The sequence below is a fragment of the Hyperolius riggenbachi genome, chromosome 4 (assembly GCF_040937935.1).
Source record: "Hyperolius riggenbachi isolate aHypRig1 chromosome 4, aHypRig1.pri, whole genome shotgun sequence".
Taxonomy (NCBI): Eukaryota; Metazoa; Chordata; class Amphibia; order Anura; family Hyperoliidae; genus Hyperolius; species Hyperolius riggenbachi.
The window spans coordinates 8933284-8938283 of NC_090649.1; the positions used below are offsets into that span (position 1 = coordinate 8933284).

The following is a 5000-nucleotide window of genomic DNA, read 5'->3' on the forward strand; positions in this document are numbered from 1 at the left end:
CCCCGGCTAATACTTTACTGCTGCTTCTGGGGTACAGAAAACTTCATTTGGTCACAGACACTGCCAGGGATGTCTGTTGTATCACTAAGACATGAACTTGATGCTGCTCACCCTTTTCATGAACGTGAATGAGATTCCAACGTGTCTCAAATGAATCTACATGGCTATCTGGGGTTCTCTTCGGACAACTGTTGAACACAAAAGGAAAGGCCGTCCCTGGGTGGGCTTGAACCACCAACCTTTCGGTTAACAGCCAAACGCGCTAACCGATTGCGCCACAGCGACTGTGCCTGCAGTTGTTGCTAAATGATTTTATGGGGATGTATGTGTGTCTTGTGGAGTGAGGAAGTAAGTCTGCTCCAAGAAGTTTAACGCCACTTTTTCCCACAATGAAGCATTCACTGTATGGCAGCAGAGTGGCGCAGCGGAAGCGTGCTGGGCCCATAACCCAGAGGTCGATGGATCGAAACCATCCTCTGCTAGGTGTACGTTGGTTTTTATACCTTGCTTACCATATGGGCCAATTGTCGGCCATAGCCCCTTAAGAGAAAGTGTCATTAGGGCCTTGCTGTAACATATATAGTAGTGTAACTATTTCAACTAATGTACCCTTCTTAAACTTGAAGGTTGAATACAAACAGAAGCAGAGTGGCACAGCGGAAGCGTGCTGGGCCCATAACCCAGAGGTCGATGGATCGAAACCATCCTCTGCTAGGCATGAATTCATTTTTGCGCCTTGCTTTATCGCATTTGCAAAACGGTTTCCATTGCCCTGTAAGAGAAAGTGTAATAAGGGCCCTGCTGTAACGTACATATTAGGGTAGCTAAGACTACTCCTGGGCCGTTCTTGCAGTTGAAGAGATGGGTGAACTGTGACACCGCACTTAAAAAAAAAAAAAAAAAAAAAAAAAAAAACAGCAAACAGAGGAGCTTCCCCATATTGGAGCATTGGATTTGGTCAAGTCTTAAGCCAATGTGTTGTAGGGCACAAGTAAGCTTTGGGTTAGCAGGAATGGTTGCATGGCCACCTAGCTTTTCATCCTTCCCACCCTTGCCCTGGAATCTTCCAGACTTCAAATTGCTGTCCTTTGCTGTGTGTGTTGCACCAGCATCATCCAGGGGGGCACATGATCTTTCTGAAGTCTTGAATTGAAGTCTGTAAGCAGTATCACCATGTGTCCCACTGCTTACATCTAGCAAAGTAGGCAAATAAGCAAGCTCATTTTTCTCTTGGGTATATTGCAATGGTACATGCTAGGCAAGTTTCAGCATGTAGCGTTGGTGGTATAGTGGTGAGCATAGCTGCCTTCCAAGCAGTTGACCCGGGTTCGATTCCCGGCCAACGCATGTGAGCTTGCTTTTGGCACCCTACAATTCCATGGAAGACAAGACCAAGACAAGATCTCTGAACAGTTAGGACATCCTGCACCTGCTCAGTCTCTGGAGAGGTTCCATTCCGGTGCAGCAGACTCTACGCCAGCTTAAAGTTCTTTCTAAATGGTCAACACTTAATGCAGACACTCTATAATGTTCTAAACAAATAGCTAGCAAGGCACTAAAGCGAGCCTGTCCTTGGGTGGGCTTGAACTGCCTTTCTTTGGCTTGACAGCCGTCGCCAGGCTTTGGGTTCGATCCCCGGCTAATACTTTACTGCTGCTTCTGGGGTACAGAAAACTTCATTTGGTCACAGACACTGCCAGGGATGTCTGTTGTATCACTAAGACATGAACTTGATGCTGCTCACCCTTTTCATGAACGTGAATGAGATTCCAACGTGTCTCAAATGAATCTACATGGCTATCTGGGGTTCTCTTCGGACAACTGTTGAACACAAAAGGAAAGGCCGTCCCTGGGTGGGCTTGAACCACCAACCTTTCGGTTAACAGCCGAACGCGCTAACCGATTGCGCCACAGAGACTGTGCCTGCAGTTGTTGCTAAATGATTTTATGGGGATGTATGTGTGTCTTGTGGAGTGAGGAAGTAAGTCTGCTCCAAGAAGTTTAACGCCACTTTTTCCCACAATGAAGCATTCACTGTATGGCAGCAGAGTGGCGCAGCGGAAGCGTGCTGGGCCCATAACCCAGAGGTCGATGGATCGAAACCATCCTCTGCTAGGCATGAATTCATTTTTGCACCTTGCTTTATCGCATGGGCAAAACGGTTTCCATTGCCCTGTAAGAGAAAGTGTAATAAGGGCCCTGCTGTAACGTACATATTAGGGTAGCTAAGACTACTCCTGGGCCGTTCTTGCAGTTGAAGAGATGGGTGAACTGTGACACCGCACTTAAAAAAAAAAAAAAAAAAAAAACAGCAAACAGAGAAGCTTCCCCATATTGGAGCATTGGATTTGGTCAAGTCTTAAGCCAATGTGTTGTAGGGCACAAGTAAGCTTTGGGTTAGCAGGAATGGTTGCATGGCCACCTAGCTTTTCATCCTTCCCACCCTTGCCCTGGAATCTTCCAGACTTCAAATTGCTGTCCTTTGCTGTGTGTGTTGCACCAGCATCATCCAGGGGGGCACATGATCTTTCTGAAGTCTTGAATTGAAGTCTGTAAGCAGTATCACCATGTGTCCCACTGCTTACATCTAGCAAAGTAGGCAAATAAGCAAGCTCATTTTTCTCTTGGGTATATTGCAATGGTACATGCTAGGCGAGTTTCAGCATGTAGCGTTGGTGGTATAGTGGTGAGCATAGCTGCCTTCCAAGCAGTTGACCCGGGTTCGATTCCCGGCCAACGCATGTGAGCTTGCTTTTGGCACCCTACAATTCCATGGAAGACAAGACCAAGACAAGATCTCTGAACAGTTAGGACATCCTGCACCTGCTCAGTCTCTGGAGAGGTTCCATTCCGGTGCAGCAGACTCTACGCCAGCTTAAAGTTCTTTCTAAATGGTCAACACTTAATGCAGACACTCTATAATGTTCTAAACAAATAGCTAGCAAGGCACTAAAGCGAGCCTGTCCTTGGGTGGGCTTGAACTGCCTTTCTTTGGCTTGACAGCCGTCGCCAGGCTTTGGGTTCGATCCCCGGCTAATACTTTACTGCTGCTTCTGGGGTACAGAAAACTTCATTTGGTCACAGACACTGCCAGGGATGTCTGTTGTATCACTAAGACATGAACTTGATGCTGCTCACCCTTTTCATGAACGTGAATGAGATTCCAACGTGTCTCAAATGAATCTACATGGCTATCTGGGGTTCTCTTCGGACAACTGTTGAACACAAAAGGAAAGGCCGTCCCTGGGTGGGCTTGAACCACCAACCTTTTGGTTAACAGCCGAACACGCTAACCGATTGCGCCACAGAGACTGTGCCTGCAGTTGTTGCTAAATGATTTTATGGGGATGTATGTGTGTCTTGTGGAGTGAGGAAGTAAGTCTGCTCCAAGAAGTTTAACGCCACTTTTTCCCACAATGAAGCATTCACTGTATGGCAGCAGAGTGGCGCAGCGGAAGCGTGCTGGGCCCATAATCCAGAGATCGATGGATTGAAACCATCCTCTGCTAGGTGTACGTTGGTTTTTATACCTTGCTTACCATATGGGCCAATTGTCGGCCATAGCCCCTTAAGAGAAAGTGTCATTAGGGCCTTGCTGTAACATATATAGTAGTGTAACTATTTCAACTAATGTACCCTTCTTAAACTTGAAGGTTGAATTCAAACAGAAGCAGAGTGGCACAGTGGAAGCGTGCTGGGCCCATAACCCAGAGGTCGATGGATCGAAACCATCCTCTGCTAGGCATGAATTCATTTTTGCACCTTGCTTTATCGCATGGGCAAAACGGTTTCCATTGCCCTGTAAGAGAAAGTGTAATAAGGGCCCTGCTGTAACGTACATATTAGGGTAGCTAAGACTACTCCTGGGCCGTTCTTGCAGTTGAAGAGATGGGTGAACTGTGACACCGCACTTAAAAAAAAAAAAAAAAAAAAAAAAAAAACAGCAAACAGAGAAGCTTCCCCATATTGGAGCATTGGATTTGGTCAAGTCTTAAGCCAATGTGTTGTAGGGCACAAGTAAGCTTTGGGTTAGCAGGAATGGTTGCATGGCCACCTAGCTTTTCATCCTTCCCACCCTTGCCCTGGAATCTTCCAGACTTCAAATTGCTGTCCTTTGCTGTGTGTGTTGCACCAGCATCATCCAGGGGGGCACATGATCTTTCTGAAGTCTTGAATTGAAGTCTGTAAGCAGTATCACCATGTGTCCCACTGCTTACATCTAGCAAAGTAGGCAAATAAGCAAGCTCATTTTTCTCTTGGGTATATTGCAATGGTACATGCTAGGCAAGTTTCAGCATGTAGCGTTGGTGGTATAGTGGTGAGCATAGCTGCCTTCCAAGCAGTTGACCCGGGTTCGATTCCCGGCCAACGCATGTGAGCTTGCTTTTGGCACCCTACAATTCCATGGAAGACAAGACCAAGACAAGATCTCTGAACAGTTAGGACATCCTGCACCTGCTCAGTCTCTGGAGAGGTTCCATTCCGGTGCAGCAGACTCTACGCCAGCTTAAAGTTCTTTCTAAATGGTCAACACTTAATGCAGACACTCTATAATGTTCTAAACAAATAGCTAGCAAGGCACTAAAGCGAGCCTGTCCTTGGGTGGGCTTGAACTGCCTTTCTTTGGCTTGACAGCCGTCGCCAGGCTTTGGGTTCGATCCCCGGCTAATACTTTACTGCTGCTTCTGGGGTACAGAAAACTTCATTTGGTCACAGACACTGCCAGGGATGTCTGTTGTATCACTAAGACATGAACTTGATGCTGCTCACCCTTTTCATGAACGTGAATGAGATTCCAACGTGTCTCAAATGAATCTACATGGCTATCTGGGGTTCTCTTCGGACAACTGTTGAACACAAAAGGAAAGGCCGTCCCTGGGTGGGCTTGAACCACCAACCTTTCGGTTAACAGCCGAACGCGCTAACCGATTGCGCCACAGAGACTGTGCCTGCAGTTGTTGCTAAATGATTTTATGGGGATGTATGTGTGTCTTGTGGAG

At 46.8% G+C, this 5000-nt stretch overlaps 5 non-coding genes across 5 annotated transcripts; 3 read left to right on the forward strand and 2 right to left on the reverse strand.

Moving 5' to 3' along the window:
* The first annotated feature begins 1275 nt into the window (after nt 1-1275).
* On the forward strand, nt 1276-1347 carry TRNAG-UCC (transfer RNA glycine (anticodon UCC)). Its single transcript has one exon. It is a non-coding gene; the product is annotated as a tRNA-Gly (tRNA).
* Nucleotides 1348-1844: 497 nt separating this feature from the next.
* Nucleotides 1845-1918, reverse strand: TRNAN-GUU (transfer RNA asparagine (anticodon GUU)). The gene has a single exon. It is a non-coding gene; the product is annotated as a tRNA-Asn (tRNA).
* Nucleotides 1919-2669: 751 nt separating this feature from the next.
* On the forward strand, nt 2670-2741 carry TRNAG-UCC (transfer RNA glycine (anticodon UCC)). The gene has a single exon. It is a non-coding gene; the product is annotated as a tRNA-Gly (tRNA).
* A 1560-nt stretch (nt 2742-4301) lies between these two features.
* Nucleotides 4302-4373, forward strand: TRNAG-UCC (transfer RNA glycine (anticodon UCC)). Its single transcript has one exon. It is a non-coding gene; the product is annotated as a tRNA-Gly (tRNA).
* A 497-nt stretch (nt 4374-4870) lies between these two features.
* On the reverse strand, nt 4871-4944 carry TRNAN-GUU (transfer RNA asparagine (anticodon GUU)). The gene has a single exon. It is a non-coding gene; the product is annotated as a tRNA-Asn (tRNA).
* Between the last annotated feature and the right edge of the window lie 56 nt (nt 4945-5000).